The 19648-nt window shown below is 42.3% G+C and overlaps 1 protein-coding gene and 1 long non-coding RNA gene across 2 annotated transcripts in view; both read left to right on the top strand.

The window, feature by feature from the left end:
* The window catches only part of LOC122549437, a 17930-nt gene extending 8716 nt beyond the window's left edge, over window positions 1–9214 (top strand). Inside the window, exons 2-3 of the long non-coding RNA XR_006311530.1 lie at window positions 6053–6126; window positions 7467–9214. This is a non-coding gene — a long non-coding RNA (uncharacterized LOC122549437). The remainder of the gene's footprint in view (window positions 1–6052; window positions 6127–7466) is intronic.
* Window positions 9215–11679: 2465 nt separating this feature from the next.
* The window catches only part of sgk3 (serum/glucocorticoid regulated kinase family member 3), a 111856-nt gene continuing 103887 nt past the window's right edge, over window positions 11680–19648 (top strand). The window contains exon 1 of the mRNA XM_043689259.1: window positions 11680–13547. The gene's annotated coding sequence lies outside the window, so the exon portion shown is untranslated. The remainder of the gene's footprint in view (window positions 13548–19648) is intronic.

Raw genomic sequence — 19648 nt, 5'->3', positions numbered from 1 at the left:
CCCCCCCCGCTACTTAGTTTAAATGTAGCGGTGTTGCAGTAGAAAACCTGCCTGCCAGAATGCTGGTCCCTAACCTATTAAGGTGCAAACCGTCTCTCTTGTAGAATTTATGCTTACCACAAAATATCCCCAAGTGATCCAAGAACTTAAATCCTTTCTTCCTGCACCAGTTCCCCAACCACACTTTCAAGTCCATTATCTCCCTGTTTCTGGCCACACCAGCCCGAGGAACTGGAAGCAAACCGGAGATAACCACCTTGGACGTCCTGCTTTTCAGCCTTCTTCCTGTTCTCCGAAGTCCCGCTGTAGTATGTTCCTCCTCTTTTTCCCGACATCATTTGTGCCGACATGTACCACCACCTCTGGCTCTTCACCCTCGTCCTTGAGGATTTCCTGCACTCTGTCCGCGATGTCTTTCACCCTGGCACCAGGAAGGCAACACACCATCCTTAAATCCTGTCTGCTGCCACAAAACCCCCGGTCAGTTCCTCTCACGATGGAGTCCCCTATTACCACGGCTCTGTGCGATGTCCGACTCTTCTGCTCTGCCTCTGCGCCAACTTTTGATTGACAGACCTGGCCACCTTGCGAACTGGCAGTGTCATCAGTCTCTACTGTTTCCAAAAGCTTCAACTTGTGAGCTTGATCAGTGAACCATCATGTCCCTTAAATGATCGAAAGAGGTGATAAAGCTCACATGGTTTAATGTCCATTGGGAAGGCCACTGACAAAGAGTGTACTGACCTCCTTTTCACTTTTGTTAGCTTCTTCACTTTTCATGCTCATGACTGGGGAGCTGATTGAATCAATTGGATCAGGTGGTGGAGGGGTGTCCGAAGGCGTGCTTTACCTGTGAGTGGAGAAACTCTAGAGACGATGTTAGCTGCTGAAAGTATCTTTGCATTTCTTCTCTTATTCCTTCCTTGCCTAGGTGGTTACCAGTATGAAGACAGTCACACGTTTAACTTGTGTCTGCCTATTTCAACATTCTCAGTCGTCTTGAAGTCTGTTACTCTGTTGACTATTTATGACATTGTCAAGTTTATACAAACCATAAACTTCTAAATTGTATTGCCTAAACAATTCAGTCAATTATAAACAACAATCAATGGTCCTAAAATCAAACCCTTGGGTAACCCCATTCAGGTTAGTCAAAAATTATTTTCCTGACAGCTGTGAAAGCTGTCAGGAAAGTATTTCGAAAATGTGGAACAGCAAGAACACAACAAAATGTTTCCTGTGCTCTAGCCATTGAAGAGGCAGTTTCAGTTCAGATTTAAATCTCAAATATTCGTAGGAAACAAATGCAGAGTATATTAAAATATGTCTTCCAAATAAAAGTTGGAATTACAGTGGTTACAGACCAGTAATTGTAGAACTTTGGTATAGTTCGACATTCTTTGAATTTGCAATATGAAGGGAGCCAATGAAGTCTTAGCAATAATTGACAGAACTGAAACAGCTCAGCCTCAAGTTCTAATATTCTCTACAATCTTAACAAAACATCAAAATTAAAATGCACTCTTCTTTTTGTGAACACTCTGTATTAAAAACGCAGCAGCACAGATATTATAATATAATACTCTCATCTGTCTAAAGCATGACCACTGACACAATTGTTTTTTTTTAAACAGGCACTGTAGAATTTAACACAAATCGGGGTTCAAGGTCCTCAATCAATTTGTTTTCAGGTTACATGTTTGATACTTTTAAAAGAGGACCTAATGTTGTATAATTTTAATGTACAAACAAATTCTGCCCTATTACATAGTCCACAAATACATTGAATTGAGATCCTGATTCAAATCAGGCAAAATAGTTACTTAAAAGGATTTTCTGAACCAGTATTTTAACAAACCAAAATATTTAAATATCAAACACTTTCGGTATGGCATAATTTATATTGAAACATCCCCTCCTCGACCCAAGTATCAGTACAACCTTAATTTCAGCATTTCTTGTTTTTTTTATTTCGCATCCTCTCAATGAAATTACATTTATAACAAGAGAAAACCATCACAGCAGACCACATAGTGCTGCAGTCCAAGCCATTTCCCTTCCCCCCCACCTCTCACCCTGAAGAAAAACTCATCAAGTTGAGTCCACAGCCCAGAAACTGGGACTCACACAACAAAAAGCTGGACAACACTTCCCTGGCAGTCAATGCACTTCACTGTCAGGATCCGAGCAGATTGACTCCACTTTCTCCCCCTTTTCCCGGTAACACCATGTTGTCCTATAAGTATTTCTTAAGTGGAGGTATGAGAGATAAAGGCAATAACCCTAACTTTTTTTAATGCTTCGGAGCCTCAAACCTCATGTCTATAGAATTTTAAACTTATTTTTCCAGGGTACTCGAACCCCTTTCTCACTTTACTTCTCACAGGGTCGTGAACCTCTTTTCTTACTCTCTACGTCTGGGGACTTGAACGCCAGTTAAACCTAGGGGACTCGAACCCCAATTAAAACACAGGAGACTCAAGCCCCAATTAAAATCAAATCCCAATTAAACCCAGTAACATATGATTCGGAAAGTGAACCCATTGCCATGCAAGTGCATAAGTTACCTCAGAGATTCCGTCACCACAGAGTCCTAAAGGACGAGGGGTCGACTGAGTGGTAGGTTAAGGAGAGAAATCAAGGTAAATCTTACCTCTTGGGCCCATCCATCTTACACAACTGGCACTCAGATGATCACTTATTCAGTCCACCTAGAAGTTCCGTGTATGTTGGAATCCCACTGCTGCCACCAAATGTTAAGTTCTTTTTCCTGAGATTCTTACACAATTGATGCAACTTCAACACACCAACTTCTGTGAACAGCAACCAAATTTTGTTAAGCACAGTACAGCTCAAGCTTTGGAGAAACCCTGAACACTCTTCACCAGGCTTGCGAGTCTTATCCAGGGGTGCATTCTCTGGAGGAGCCTTTAACACACACCTCGCAGGGCTTATGGGATTGTGGCAAAAGCTCTCCCTGAACAAAGGATACATCCCATCCTTTATACAAAATCTTTACATCACAGTTAGTAATGCCCACAAGACAACCCCCAGTCACTCCCCTACAGTCACATGCCACTCAAGATACAATGCAGTGACCACCTCACCTCCAGAAACAGTGTAATTCAAATCATCCCGTACTGGCCAGATCTGGTGTGAAATGTACTTTTTTAACTACAGGGAGTAGTCAGAATTCCAGCTACAATGTTCTTATGGATTTCTGAATAGGGAATGAAAACAATGTAAATTATTCCTGAACGGCAAGGGAATAGCCAAGCAAATCTCCCACATTCCACCTATGAGACAATGACACACCACCCTATCCCCAGGGCATTCAATTTCTCACAAGTCAGTAGAGCAAATTAACTCTTTAATGTCACACCAACACTGGGATGTTCTGCTTTACCAATACTCCTAGCCCTTCTCCATTATTTCCTTTCCTATCTTATCAAAACCAACTTTTATGCAGGAATATTTAATATTCAGTCCTGCTCCTCCTTGAACCAGGTCCTTATTATAGACATAGAACGTAGAACAATACAAGGCAGTACAGGCCCTTCGCCCCTCGATGTTGCGCCGACCTGTGGAACCAATCTGAAGTCCATCAAACCTACACTATTCCATTCTCGTCCATATGCCTATCCAATGACCATTTAAATGCCCTTAAAGTTGATGAGTCTACTACTATTGCAGGCAGTGAGTTCCGTTCCCCTACTACTCTCTGAGTAAACAAACTACCTCTGACATTTGTCCTATATCTGTCACCCCCCCCCATTTCAAGTTATGTCCCCTCATACTAACCAAGCCGCCTCTCAACCTTCTTCTTTCTAGACACAGCATCATAATTTCACATGGCAATCTGCACCTGCCCCTCACCAAACTTTATTTACTATGCTTCTCAGACTTCTTCAGTGTACTGTCTTAGGCTTCAAATGCTTTATAAATGACCTTCCCACAATCATTGAGTCAGAACGGTGGATGTTTACTAATGATTGCACAATATTCAGCACCATTTGGAATTTTCAAATACTGAAGTTGTCCAGGCCCATATATAAACCTGGATAATATCCGAGTTTCAAACTTAAATAGCCAGTAACATTCATAGCACGCAAGTGCCAGGCAATGATATCCCTCAACAAGAGAGGGGTTCAGAAAAGATTTACAAGGCTGTTGCCAAGGTTGGAGGGGTTGAGCTGGAGGGAGAGGCTGAATAGGCTGGGGCTGTTTTCCCTGGAATGTCGGAGGCCTATCAAGGTTAACAAAATCATGAAGGGTGTGGATGGGGTAACTGGACAAGGTCTCTTCCCTGGGGTGAGGAAGTCCAGAACAAGAGGGCATAGGTTTAAGGTGAGAATGGAAAGATTTATAAGGGACCTAAAGGGGCAACATTTTCATGCAAAAAGTGGTGCGTGTATGGAATGAGCTGCCAGAGGAACTGGTGGTACAGCATTTAAAAGGCATCTGAATTGGTACATGAATAGGAAGGGTTGAGAGGGATGGGGACAAATTCTGGCAAATGCGACTATATCAGGTTAGGAAATCTGGCGGGCAAGGAAGAGTTGGACTGAAGGGTCTGTTTCCATGCTGTACATCTCTATGATTCTGAGTGTGGCGCTAGAAAAGCAAAACAGGGCAGGCAGCTTTCGAGGAGCAGGAGAGTCATCATTTCTGGCATAAGCCCTGCCTCAGGAATGTGGCGGGGAGAGCTGAGAGATAAATAGGAGTGGGGGCCTGGGGATTGGTAGCTAGGAAGGCGATAGGTAGGTGAAGATGGAGAGTGATAGGTCGGAACGGAGGGTGGAGTGAATAGGTGGGAAGGAACATGGACAGATAGGACAGTTTAAGAGAGTGGTGCTGAGTTGGAGGGTTGGATTTGGAATAAGGTAGGAGGAAGGGAGATGATGAAACTGGTGGAATCAACATTGATCCCGTGTGGTTGGAGCGTCCCAAGGTGGAAAATGAGGCATTGTTCCTCGAGGTGTCGGGTGGCTAGGATTTGGTGATGGAAGTGGCCAGGACATGCATGTCCTTGGCGGAGTTGGGGGGTGGTGGGAGAGTTGAAGTGGTCAACCACAGGGCGGTGGGGTTGTTTAATACATGTGTCCCATCTCAGGGAATATTCTATACTTCCTTGGATGGGTGTAGGTCCAACACTTGAGAAACTTGACACCATCTAGGACAAAGAAGTCCATTTGATTGGCACCTCATCCACCACCTTCAACATTGTTTCAGTTAGAACAGGTGTCGTGCCACAGACAAGGTCTGTGTAGCCATCACTCCCACTAAAACTGTCAAGATAAATCTCAGACAGGTAGACTGATGAGAACAAAGCCAGTTAGGTTTTTAGTCATAGTGTCATAGAGATGTACAGCATAGAAACAGACCCTTCGGTCCAACTCGTCCATGTTGACCAGATATCCCCAACCTAATCTAGTCCCATTTAGATTAGATTACAGTGTGGATTACAGTGTGGAAACAGGCCCTTCGGCCCAACAAGTCCACACCGACCCGCCGAAGCGAAACCCACCCACCCATACATTTACCCCTTACCTAACACTACGGGCAATTTAGTATGGCCAATTCACCTAACCTGCACATCTTTGGACTGTGGGAGGAAACCGGCACTTGGCCCATATCTCTCCAAACCCTTCCTTTTCATATACCCATCCAAATGCCTTTTAAATGTTGCAATTGTACTCCACCACTTCCTCTGACAGCTCATTTCATACACACACCACCCTCTGTGTGAAAAAGTTGCCCCTTAGGACCCTTTTGAATCTTTCCCCTCTCACTCTAAACCTATGCCTCTGGTTCTGGATTCCCCCACCCCAGGAAAAAGACTTTGTCTATTTATTCTATCCATATCCCTCATGATTTTATAAACCTCTACACCATCTTCCGCAGACCCAGGCTAGCAGGAGTGTCTTTTAAGAACCAGCTAGCTCAACCTAAGAGTAATTGTCTTTCACTTTCAATATCTTGTAAATTCTTTGTTTACAGTGTAAAGTACATCAATCTGAATACTTCTCTCTCGTATAATGTTTCTTTTCAGCAGCAATTTTTCAAGGGTCTTTCAAAAGTACCTTTCAGTTACTTAACCTCTACCTAGAAGAAAAAGGGCAGCAGGTATGTGGAACCACCACCTAAGTTCTCCTCCATGTCATGCACCATCCATGATTGGAACTTGTATTGCCATTCCTTCCCTGACATTTGGTCAAAAGCCTGGAACTCCCTTCCTGTCAGCACCACCACATGGGCTGCAGCAATTTAAGAATACAGCTCAGCAACCACCCTCAGAAAGGCAATTATAGACAAGTAACATATGCCAGCCTTACCAATAGTGCCCATATTCCATGAAAGAGTATATTTTTTTTTAAAAGTCTGGTTCCTGCATTTGGAATCGATTGAGTTTTCACTGAATTTCTCAGTTTGGCACAGTGTAGTTGTGACTTAGATTCTTAGATTCCCTACAGTATGGAAACAGGCCCTTCAGCCCCACAAGTCCACACCAACCCTCCGAAGAGCAACCCACCCAGACCCATTCCCTTACATTTACCCCTGCACCTAACACCACGGACAATTTAGCATGGTTAATTCACCTAACCTGCACATCTTTGGATTGTGGGAGGAAACTGGAGCACCTGAAGGAAACCCACGCAGACACGGGGAGAACATGCAAACTCCACACTGACAGCTGCCCGAGGCAGGAATTGAACCCGGGTCCCTGGCGCTGTGAGGCAGTAGTGTGAACCACTGAGCCAGGGTTGATGCATCCAGGGACTGCTGATGAGATGATGTTTTTTTAACCCCTGGAACATTGATTTCCCTTACCCCATACTAAGATATTAAATGCATTGATAATTTTCACCAGTTACCTGACTCAGATAATGGCCTCATCTTTTCTGTAAACCTGAGTTCTGGATACAATGCCACGTATAAATTTCAGCAATCTTACTTTGCAGAAGCTAAGTGCAGTGGGAACAACGTCAGTGCTCACTGTCATCAAACTAACATTATTGTATTAACTCACCACGTTCCTCCCTGCATAGGATCTGGAGATCGAAAATCCCATAGCCTAGCCATTCTGATGCCAGAGACAGATTTGGGCAACACTACATTGCACCTATATCATAAAGCTCAATTTTTGTAAAGAACGTGAACTAAGTAATATTGTTAACAATCACACAACACTAGGTTATAGTCCAACAGGTTTAATTGAAAGCACACTAGCTTTCGGAGCGACGCTCCTTCATCAGGTGATTGTGGAGGGCTCGATCGTAACACAGAATTTATAGCAAAAATTTGCAGTGTGATGTAACTGAAATTATACATTGAAATCATAAGTAATCATAAGTAATAAGTAATATTGCTTTCACAATTTACAAGTATAAACTCCACTTGTGAAATGTTCCCTTTCTGTTCCAATTGCAGGATCAGTCTATCTATCCTTTGCTTTTATTTTACAGAGATTGTCTTCACATGAACAAAGTAGAGGACAAAATAGAGGATTTTGCCTTGCAAATTCAGCTCCTGATACTACACCACATCTGTTGGAGATTGCTGTCTTGTTTCTGAACTCAAAGGAAATGTCAAGACAGTGAAGATCTAAACAAAAGTGAAACAATACATCTGTGGTTATTTTCCTTCTCAGTTATATACAAAAATTCCCAAATTAGAGAAATACTGAGACCAAGATGTTCCTGTTCCAGCTCTCATGCTTTCTCTTTAACAAGAGATTTAACAATACGGAAATTCTGTAGATCAACACAATACCATGAGTAGATCAGGTTCAGATCTAAGAGAAGTAGAGTCAAATATGATTTCACTTTTGCCATCTATCACAAAAAAGCTTCAGACGGCCTTAGCTCATGGACACAACATTGGTGTCGAGAGTGTGGTGCTGGAAAAGCTCAGCAGGTCAGGCAGCATCCAAGGAACAAGAGAGTCAATGTTTCGGGCATAAGCCCTTCATCAGGAATGATGCTTGTGGGCCAGGGGCCTGAGAGAGAAATGGGAGGAGGTGGAGCTAGGCACCACACACTTGACTCTGATCTCCAGCACTTTCTCCGAGACGTAACCTTGGTGTCAGTCGACTACACCAATATTGGAAGGCCCAACCTCCAACACCCTCCAAGGCCAGAGGCATATGGATCAGTTGACCCTTGGGTGAAACTTTGCTCCAATCTACCTGGAGATTTGCTGCAGATCTTCCTGGACCTCCACCCTTCCCCAGGGTGGAATCTGTTTGTAAAGGATCTTCCGTGGCTCATCAGGTCACAATATTCAATGTTGTCCTGTACATGGTGTGAGTAGAAACAAGTTTCCTCCTCTGTGTATGCCAATATCCACCTTTTAAAATAAAGTTAGAGATGTCTCCTCCAGTTAGTCCACTGACTATGACAGCATCAGATCTATGGTTATTCACAAGTGTTTTTTTCCAGGAGTATCTTGCTTAGGGGTGTGAGCTCATTGACATCTGTTCCCCCATTCAGGTCTCTGCTCTGCAGAGGCTGGATGTCCCTCATCACAGCTACGTTAAAGTTTCCCTTTGTGTCCTCAGAAATAACTCCAGAGTTATAAGCACATGGACATCCTGAATATAATGTAGCAGGGATACTTTATTTCACTGGCATCAAGTCCTAATAAGTTTCAAGGAAAATTAAGGTTACTCTAGAATAGCAGTGCATTTACATGGTATAAATTAGTAGTTCCCATTTGATTGAGGAAATCCTTCACCTGTCTCTTCCCCTATTTACGAGGCCTCTTTTCAACACAGACACCCTGTCAACCAGAAAAGGTCTAGATGAGTTCCCCAGCTCAGTGGCTTCAGTCACCATCACCACCTGCTGCTGAAGGCCCCATTAGATCTCTTTTATATATCTCAACAAAAGTCAACAGAGAAAACTACTGATGCCTAGTGACATGGAAGATTGCTCTGGGAATTGTGCCAATTTTCATGACTTCTCAATCAAAAAGAGTACTTTAGGCAACATGAAGAAAACAACTCAATGAATTATTCAGCAAGGTTGGTAGCATTGGTGGTGAGAGAAACAGAGTTCAGGTCAGTGAAGTGAATCAGTAACCCGTGACAAGCTGTTTGTGATTCAGAGGTAAATATTAATTTTGTCGGCGCTTTTAAAAAGGACAGTGTCGAATATGAGTTCCCTGATTAGGACTGTTAAACTGGTCCAATCAGGGAGCCCTGACAGATACAAACGAGTGTCAGACATCCTGTTCACTCTAAGAGCTAGCTCTGAGGGAGCTGGATCAGTGTCAAGCTCTCTACATGTAAATAAAGGGTGACTTGGTGATGGGATACCAGTCCCTGTGGAATTATTTCAGTGGCGATAAGAAAAAAAATTACACTCCTGAAGAAATTCACTTGCAACAGTTGTTTTCAAATTGGGGTAAGCATTTCTGGCATCATGCTGTTATTTGGAAGCTTGAACATTTGATCCTGCCACCAAAGGCTGGGCCCAGTATGTGGAAAGAATGCTTTATTTTTTCTGGGCAAATGACATTGGAGCAGATGTAAAGCAACAAGTAATTTTCCTGACAGCTTGTGGACCTGTACCTTTTTCGGTTATTAGGAGTCTAACATTTCCTGAGGCACCAGATACTAAAACCTTGCAAGAGTTGATGGATTTAGTGAAGTAATATCGTGACCCCAAGCATTCTCTAATTCTGAGATTCTATTGGTTATACTTGGCAATTCAAGAACCATAGGAATCCATGTCAGGGTTTTTGATAAGGTTAAGACAATTGGCGGGGCATGTGACTTTGGTTTGAGATGCTGAGAGACCATTTGGTATATGGATGTAATCATGATTAGTAAATGCAACAAGTGGAGTGTATGTGTGGCAGGGTATTCCGGTGGAAGTGGACATTCTTGCCAGGCTAACTGAGGCTGGGGGACATCACTTGAGTGAAGGCAATTGCATAGCCTCATTCAGGACCTATCCTGAACAAAGGTCACCCATAGCAAAACCCTAAAATAAAGCCAAGCATTAACATTTACTTCAGGATGCAGACTGGCAAGCCATTGTAGTTGCCTCCAGTATATGGATTCAAGACAGCAAAAGTGATCCACTAGGCCTGAATTGAGTAACAGAATTCATAGGCTAGTATCCAGGAGAATATACACCCTGGAAAGTCCACCATTATCTGGCTTAGAACAGTTAAATTGCTTAGTGACATCCAAATCAGAACCAATTGAAATAAATCTCTAAACAGTCTAAACCTCTAAACAGTCACCCAGTTCCATTGGAGATTGATACTGGTGCAGCTATATCAGTAATTGCAGAACCAGTCTTTAACAAAATTCAATGTAGACTCCAATCCTTAAGATTGTGTAAGACCTGGGCTAGACTGAGAACCTTTACAGATTAAGAATACAACTTTAGTTCCAGTCTCTTATGAGAAGCAGCTGGTACAGTTAAGGTTTGGGCCCAAGCCTGATAGGGTGAAATTGGTTGAAAAAGATTCACCTTGATTAGCTCAATATTTTTTGATTAGTAAATGACTCCTTGAGTGAAGTCCTAATTAAACACCTGGAACATTTTCAGGAAGGTCTGGGGCCAATCAAAGGATCCAAAGCTGTCATACATGTTGACCGTTAAACAATTCTGCAAGACCTTCCCAGTGCCATTTGCTGTATGGGCAAAAGTACAGGCAGAAATCAGGAAGCTGGAAAGTAAAGGAATCATCAAACCAGTACATTTTGCAGAATAGCTAGCACCAGTCGTACTAATTGTGAAGCCCAATGGGTCAGTTTGCGTTTGTGGGCATTTTAAACAAACGGTAAACCACTTCTCACAGCTGGATAGATATCTAGTCCCTCAATACATAAAGCTGGCAGTTGGGCTGTCCTTTGTGAAGCTGGACATGAGCTGTGCATACCTGCAATTGCAGTTCAATGAAGATTCCCAGAAGTATGCACAATTAATACCCATAAGCGTTTGTACCAATATACAAAACTGCCATTTGGGGTATTATCAGCCTGTGCCATTTTTAGTGGACAATGGAGAACATTTTACAAGGTCTATCCCAGGTCGCCATTTATCTGGATGATGTGCTAATAACAGGGAAGGGCAATAAAGAGCACTTAGAAAACTTGGACATGGTCCTTAGATGTTTCTAGAGTATGGTGCTGGAAAAGGTCAGGCAAGTCAGGAATTCCTGATGAAGGGCTTATGCCCGAAATGTCGATTCTCCTGCTCCTTGGATGCTGCCTGACCTGCTTTGCTTTTACAGCACCCCACTGATCTCCAGCATCTGCAGTCCTCACTTTCCCTTAGATGTTTCTCCCAAGCAGGCTTATGCCTTAGAAGGGAAAATGTGTGTCCCAGATACATCAAGTGACCTACTTGGACTACAGAGTCAAGACCTTGTTACACACGTTGGAAGGTAAAGTGAGGGTGATCAAAGATGCCCCAGCTCCCTCATCTTCCTTGGGTTGGAGAACTATTACAGAACGTTTATACGTAACCTGCCTCCATCCTACCATTGAGGACAGGGTCAGCCTTGGAAATGGTCTTGTAGCCAAGTGTTACAACACGGTGGTGAAGCCTTCTGTTGATTAAACCAAACACCCAAAAAAGCTCACTTCGCTTCGTAATCTGTTAAAATATGAGTAACAGAGAATTCCACTATTTAAAGTAAATAATATCAATTTATTCTTTAAAAGTGAACATTAAACAACAACTATTCACAATTTTAAGCCCCCCTTTCTCTTAACAGCTTATTACCTGCCTCTAACTCTATAACAACATACTATTCCAGTAAAACACTTATTAAACTACATCAACTTAATCTCAAAATCATACTGCAGCTGTCGTCAGCAGTGTCTTTCTTCCTCCGACTGAAGATCTCCCTGGGTCGACTTCTTTTCTTTAATGTCAATATGTTTCATATGAAAAGGCACCTTTTCAGGACACTGTTCTCATCACCGATCACAATATCAGACTGTGGATGCAAAAAGATCCAGTCCTTGCAAAACTAAATCACCTGGTGGTGATGGGGGAAATAAAAGGGCCATCACAACCAGAATTGAAATCCTTTTGGACCTGGTGTGACCAGATCACTTAAGACGAAGCAGTTTATTATAGGGAGCAAGAATGATTATCCTGAGCAAAGGTCACTACCAGATACTGAACTCAACCAGGGTCATCCAAGAGTGGCCAAAATGAAGATGTTGGCAAGAAGTCATGTCTAGTGGCCAAGATTTGATGCCGACATAGCTGCTTTGGTGGAGCAGTGCCCAGAATGCCAACAGGGACAAAAATTACTGTCATCAGCTCCCCCACATTTGTAGGAATGGCTGGGTAAACCCTGGACACAATTACACATTAACTATGCCAACACTTCCTTGGGCTCAACGTTCTTAGTCATTATGGGCGACCGCTCAAAGTGGTTGGATGTGCATAGAGTTCTTTCGTCAAACATGGGGACATTGATAGAAAAGCTGCAAACATCTTTTGCAGTACACATGCTCCCAGAAGTGTTGGTAACAGACAATGGGTCATCATTTACCAAAAGGGAATTCTGAATTTAAATTTAAACAGTACCAGGTCAGTGAATGATCATTGTAAGGAACCTGAAAAGTGGCAGTTGCGACAGTAATTATCAGTAACCATGTTCCAAGCACCAACTGCACATGAGCATTGCTAATAAACAATCTACTGACAGCAAAATGAATTGGTAAACACTATTGTGTAAAGTTATTATGTATATCTTAAAATCTTAACATTCATCAGTATGATTGTGAGAAGTAGCAGTGTGAAACAAGTCACAAGTTAATTGAAATTATTTCTGACTGGACAAGTATATGAAATGGTTTCTGAGCCATTGCCTTTCTTTTTTGTATATATGGCCTAGACAAGGGTATAGGCAGCAGAAATGTGAAGCATATGGATGATGCAAAACAACATAATAATTAGTGAGCATGATAGGACCAGACTTCAAGACAACATAGATGAATGAAGTGGGCAGACTCATCAGCAGATCATGGAAGGGATCTCGATAGTGCTAACAAGAGGCACTTGAACCACAATAAGCTGCTCATTGATGCTCAACATGTATTCTGCCAGGGTCATTCAGCTTCTCACCTCATTACTGCTTTGGTCAAAATATGGACAAAAGAGCTGAACTACAGAAGTGAAGTGATAGTTACTGCCTTTGACATCAAGGTTGTAGTTGACTGAGCACGTCATCAAGGAGCTGGAATAAAATTGGAGTCATTGAGAATTAAGAAGAAAACTATCGATTGGTTGAAGTCATAACTAGAACAATTAAAATGCTTAAGGTTGTTGGAGATCAATCATCGCAGCTATTGGACATCACTGCAGTCGTCCATTGGGTAGTGTCCTAGGCTCAACCATCTTCAGCTTCATCAATGACTTTGCCAATTTTGACATTATGAGGGAAAGAATGTTCATTGATGATTATACAACATTCAGCAATATTCATAGCTTCATAGATACTGAAGCAGTCTGTATCCAAATGCAGCATGACCTGGATAATATTCAGATTCGGACTGACAAAGGCAAGTAAGTAATGTTCACACCACATGGGATATATCTAGTCAATTTTCTACATTGTCATTGAGATGCCACTGATTGGCAGTGTTGTAACAGTATTTTCCAGTTTTCATATCATTGGAGATTAAGAGTTTTGCATCAGGACCCCGCAGAAATTCTGACATGCATGCATGTGCAGAAACCTGGAAAGTTTAAATTTCTAATAGGCTGATTTCCACTTCCCAGTGCTCTTGGTAAATATTTCCCATATTGAGCATTATGTCAGAGACTTGGGTTAGTTATGATTTGGAGATTTGGGTTAGTTATGCAAGACTTATCTGCATGCATCCTCTTGAAATTTTACACTGGTTAATAACTGGTGGAATTCTGACTTGTAAATGTAACAGAACTGAGAGACACAATCATTGCAGTACTCCACTCTGACCATTCCACGACTTCCCTGAACCAACTCGACTTCCCTGAACCAACTCAACTAACCCTCCGACCAACTGACTAACCTGCACCTACTTATCTGTTCACTAACCCACTCATTGAGTGACTTAGATCTTGATCAACTTACCTGAACATGGCACCTAATGTCATGAAAAGTGTACCCTGTCTTCCTTCATCTTTACTTCTGCCTGACAGTTTTCTGCAACAATATATGTCTACTGATGTTTTGATGCTTCAGCTAGGAACAGAAGTCGAAATGTCGAAGTAAATGACAATATCTAGGCTATTGTTATTAGTCAAATTCTAAGGATATGGAGTGGGCTATTGAGGACTAAGAAAGGGATAAATTTCTTCATCCAGAAGGTGGTGCGCCTATGGAATTCTCTATCATAGAAAATGATTGAGGCCAAACCATTGAATGCTTTCAAGAAACAGATAGATATAGTTCTTAGGGCTAAAGGGAATCAAAGGATGTGGGAAAAAGCAGGAAATGGGGACTGAAAAAAAACTAGAAAATGCTGGAGAAACTCAGCAGATCTGACAGCGTCTGCAGAGAGAAATAAACAGACTTAATGTTTCACGTGAGAACAGAAAGCAGCTGGGAGCAGGTGGTAATTATTTTGATGACAGGGTTGGAAAGGCGTCATTAGAATATATAGAGATGATATTGAGAGAGGAGAGAGAAAGAAAGGAGAGGCAAACAAAGAAATGTTGGTGATAAGTTGAGACGGAGATAAATGTTGAGTAAGGTGCTGACAAGTGTAAATGGTTGAAAATCATTTGGCTGTGCTGGGAGTAACTCATACAAAACAGGGTCTGGGTGTAGGGGCTGGGTAATGAAAATGGAAGAGGGTGTACGCATTCTGAAATTGTTAACCTCAATGTTAAGTTGGCATGAGAACATGGTGGTGTGTTGAAATGGCAGCAAACTGGAAGCTCGGATTTGTTTTTACAGAGCATAGGTGTTCTGCAAAGCCACCACCCAGTCTTTGTTTTATAACAGAGTACTGAGTTGGATTATCAACCATGATCATATCAATGGCTCAATGGACTGAATGACCTATGCCTGCTCCTTTTTCTATGTTTTGAAAGACAAAGTTTCTCGAAAGCTAATACCAGCTTATTTATCCTTTGAGTGATTGTGTGTGATATCGATTGCTTGAAATTGCTGGGGTTTTTTTTGCATTTCGTCAGTAGTTATCCTGGTGGGAGAAAGTGCCTGACAGTGGCCATGTGTGAGGTTCCTGGAAGTAAATGGCTCCTCAGTCTGCTAGTCTACTGCAGTGTGGGGTCAACCCAGCCTTGTCTGTTTCTTAGGAGGAGAAAGTGAGGTCTGCAGATGCTGGAGATCAAAGTTGAAACTTTATTGCTGGAACAGCACAGCAGGTCAGGCAGCATCCAGGGAACAGGAGATTCGACGTTTCGGGCACAGGCCCTTCTTCAGGAGGAATCTCCTGTTCCCTGGATGCTGCCCGACCTGCTGTGCTGTTCCAGCAATAAAGTTTCAACTTGTCTGTTTCTTAACACTGAAGACGTCATCACTACTACTATGTGGTTTGTGATGTGTTTACATCAAGAAAGTTAAAAATTGCACACTTCAGGTTATAGTCCAACAGGTTTATTTGAAAGTACTTTCAAATACACCAGTTGGACTATAACCTGGTGTTGCATGATCTTTAACTTTGTCCACCCCAGTCCAACACTGGCACTGACACATCATGAAACACAGCAAAACTATGGCTACCATACAGGTCAAAGAAATATTTTTGAAGGATCTTTCTGAAAGTTTCTTTAGGACTACTTATTGATTTTCAAGGACTACCTTTTGGCTTTCAGTGCTACTTTCTCATTCTCACTAACTCCATTATTTGGTGATGGCAGTAACATTACTTTCTGTTGAGTTTATTTAGGATTCTCTTCATTTGATTGATGAGATGGCATGTTTACTGAAGAATGGTGCACACTTGTATTTTGAAATGTTTTAATGTCAAATCTACAAGTAAGATGCTTTCATTAAGTTATTGGAAATAGATCTCCCATTCCCAATTTCCAAAATGAAAATGTAAACTAATGTGGCATAAGGTAACTTATGGAAATGTCTCATATTTACAACCATTTTAAAAATTCATTGCAATGAAGTTGACTGTCTCCAACATTTGTGGGTTTTACTCTGCTAATTTCAAATTTCTTTCCCCTTAATAATTCCGCTTAAAGTGAATGCTGACAAACATGGGATACTGATTTAGGCAAGGTTCAACAAGGTGAAACTAAATAAATGCTGCAGCATTAAGCTAACATCAGATAATAAATTATTTAGATTACTTACAGTGTGGAAACAGGCCCTTCGGCCCAACAAGTCCACACTGACCTGCCGAAGCGCAGCCCACCCAGACCCATTCCCCTACATTTACCCCTTCACCTAACACTACGGGCAATTTAGCATAGCCAATTCACCTAACCTGCACATTTATTTTTTGGATTGTGGGAGGAAACCGGAGGAAACCCATGCAGACACGGGGAGAATGTGCAAACTCTACACAGAGAATCGCCTGAGGCGGGAATTGAACCCGGGTCTCTGGCGCTGTGAGGCAGCAGTGCTAACCACTGTGCCACCCACATAATTCACATAAAGTTCTTATTTCAATGATTTTTCCAAGCTAATACACATCCTCGCATGTTAATGTACACTGCAATGAGACATAGATTACATAGACCAAAGGATCATTTATTGTGTTTCTTTGATGGGCGGCACGGTGGCCCAGTGGTTCGTGGGCGGCACGGTGGCCCAGTGGTTAGCACTGCTGCCTCGCAGCGCCAGAGACCCGGGTTCATTTCCCGACTCAGGCGACTGACTGTGTGGAGTTTGCACATTCTCCCCGTGTCTGCGTGGGTTTCCTCCGGGTGCTCCGGTTTCCTCCCACAGTCCAAAGATGTGCAGGTCAGGTGAATTGGCCATACTAAATTGCCCGTAGTGTTAGGTAAGGGGTAAATGTAGGGGTATGGGTGGGTTTCGCTTCGGCGGGTCGGTGTGGACTTGTTGGGCCGAAGGGCCTGTTTCCACACTGTAATCTAATCTAATCTAATCTAATCTTGATCCCAATTTAAAATGAGTTATGCTCTTAAGACTTTTCTTCATTGTTTATGTCCTACCATTGTCATTGTTTCAGACGTTGTGTCAAATGTTGGAATCATAGACTCAGCCCATTGAGTCCACAGCAAGAGCACTCAGACCCATCCTACCCATGTAACCTAACATTTCCCATGGCTAATCTACATAGCATGCACATCCCGAGACACTATGGGCAATTTAGCATGGCCAATCCACCTAAGCTGCATGTCTTTGGACTTTAGGAGGAAACCCACACAGATACAGGGACAACATGAAAACGTTACCCAAATAGACATCCAAGAGTGGAATCAAACCCAGGTCCTTGGCGCTGTGAGGCAGCAGTGCTAACTTCTGAGCCAGAGGTTACTGTAAGAACTGTGCTGTCCTTCATCACGGACAAAGCTGAACTAACAGTTTGAATGGAAGACTAGTGGTTGGCTAATGTGGTGCCACTATTTAAGAAAGGTGGTAAGGACAAGCCAGGGAACTATAGGCCAGTGAGTCTGACGTCGGTGGTGGGCAGGTTGTTGGAGGGAACCCTGAGGGACAGGATGTACATGTATTTGGAAAGGTAAGGACTGATTAGGGATAGTCAACACGGCTTTGTGTGTGGGAAATCACATCTCACAAACTTTATTGAGTTTTTTGAAGAAGTAACAAAGAGGATTGATGAGGGCAGAGCGGTGGACATGATCTGTATGGATTTCAGTAAGGCATTTGACAAGGTTCCCCATGGGAGACTGGTTAGCAAGGTTAGATCTCATGGAATACAGGGAGAACTAGCAATTTGGATACAGAACTGGCTCAAAGGTAGAAAACAGAGGGCGGTAGTGGAGGGTTGCTTTTCCAGACTGGAGGCCTGTGACCAGTGGAGTGCCACAAGGATTGGTGCTGGGTCCACAAACTTTCTTTGTTTATATAAATGATTTTGATGCGAACATAAGAGGGACAGTTAGTAAGTTTGCAGATGACACCAAAATTGGAGATGTAGTGAACAGCGAAGAAGGTTACCTTAGATTACAATGGGATCTTGATCAGATGGGCCAATGGGCTGAGAAGTGGTAGATGGAGTTTAATTCAGATAAATGCGAGGTGCTGCATTTTGGGAAAACAAATCTTAGCAGGACTTATATACTTAATGGTAAGGTCCTAGGGAGTGTTGCTGAACAAAGAGACCTTGGAGTGCAGGTTCATAGCTCCTTGAAAGTGGAGTCGCAAGTAGATAGGATAATTAAGGAGGCGTTTGGTATCCTTTCCTTTATTGGTCAGAGTATTGAGTACAGGAGTTGAGAGGTCATGTTGTGGCTGCACAGGACATTGGTTAGGCCATTTTTGGAATATTGTGTGCAATTCTGGTCTCCTCCTTATCATAAAGATGTTGTGAGACTTGAAGGGTTCAGAAAAGATTTACATGGATGTTGCCTGGGTTGGAGGATTTGAGCTATAGGGAGAGGTTGAACAGGCTGAGGCTGTTTTCCCTGGAGCGTCAGAGGCTGAAGGGTGATCTTATAGAGGTATATATAATCATGAGGTGCATGGATTGGATAAATAGACAAAGTCTTTTTCCTGGGGTGGGAGAGTCCAGACCTAGAGGGCATAGGTTTAGGGCGAGAGAGAAATGATATAAAAGAGACTTAAGATGCAACCTTTTCACATGTATGGAATGAGCTGCCAGAGGAAGTGGTGGAGGATGGTACAATTGCAACATTTAAGAGGCATTTGGATGGGTAAATGAATAAGAAGAGTTCAGAGGGATATGGGCCAGATGCTGGCAAATGGGACTAGATTGGGTTGGGATATCTGGTTGGCATGGATGAGTTGGACTGAAGGGTCAATTTCCGTGCTGTATACCTCTATGACTCTCTGGTTCAATTTTAGTAGATGACCTAGGAAAAGAGGTGTTTTCATTTGAAAATCTGAGAAATGAAACTGAATTGTATGAACTCCCTGCATTTTCCCAGATAAACTTCCAAATGAACATTATTCTTTTGGCTTCACGGCCACAAACTTGTTGCAATCAACCTCTTTCTCTCCATCACTCCTATGAGATACAGACAAACAAATTAAATGATTGTTATGTTGTCATATTTTGCGGCATTATAAGATTTTGGTTAGGCCACAATTAGAGTATCACATTCAATTCTGGTCACCACTTTGCTTGAAGGACGTGGAGGCTTTGGAGAGTGTGCAGAAGAGGTTTTCCAGGATGCTGGCTGGATACAGAAAATCTCTCGGAAACACGAGGCAACCAAGAGACTTTTTTTATGAAACTCAGAAACTAAAATAAATTAGTGAAGACATAAGACTTGAAAATTTAACTGGATTGAAATTTGATAAATTCCCTTGACCAGATAATCTTCACCCTAGAGCAACAAAGGAGTTGGATTGAGAGAGTGGATGTTATGGTGGTTATCTTTCAAAATTCTATAGATTTTGGAGAGGTTCCTGCTGAGTGAAAAATGGCAAGTGTAATCCCACGATTTAAAAATGGAGAAAAAAAAAGGAAGAACTATAGTTCTGATAGTTTGTCATCAGTAATCGGGGAAATGTTACAATCTATTAGAAAGGA

This window comes from Chiloscyllium plagiosum, chromosome 4, assembly GCF_004010195.1.
Source record: "Chiloscyllium plagiosum isolate BGI_BamShark_2017 chromosome 4, ASM401019v2, whole genome shotgun sequence".
NCBI classification, from domain to species: Eukaryota; Metazoa; Chordata; class Chondrichthyes; order Orectolobiformes; family Hemiscylliidae; genus Chiloscyllium; species Chiloscyllium plagiosum.
This window is presented reverse-complemented; position numbering and strand designations above follow the sequence as displayed.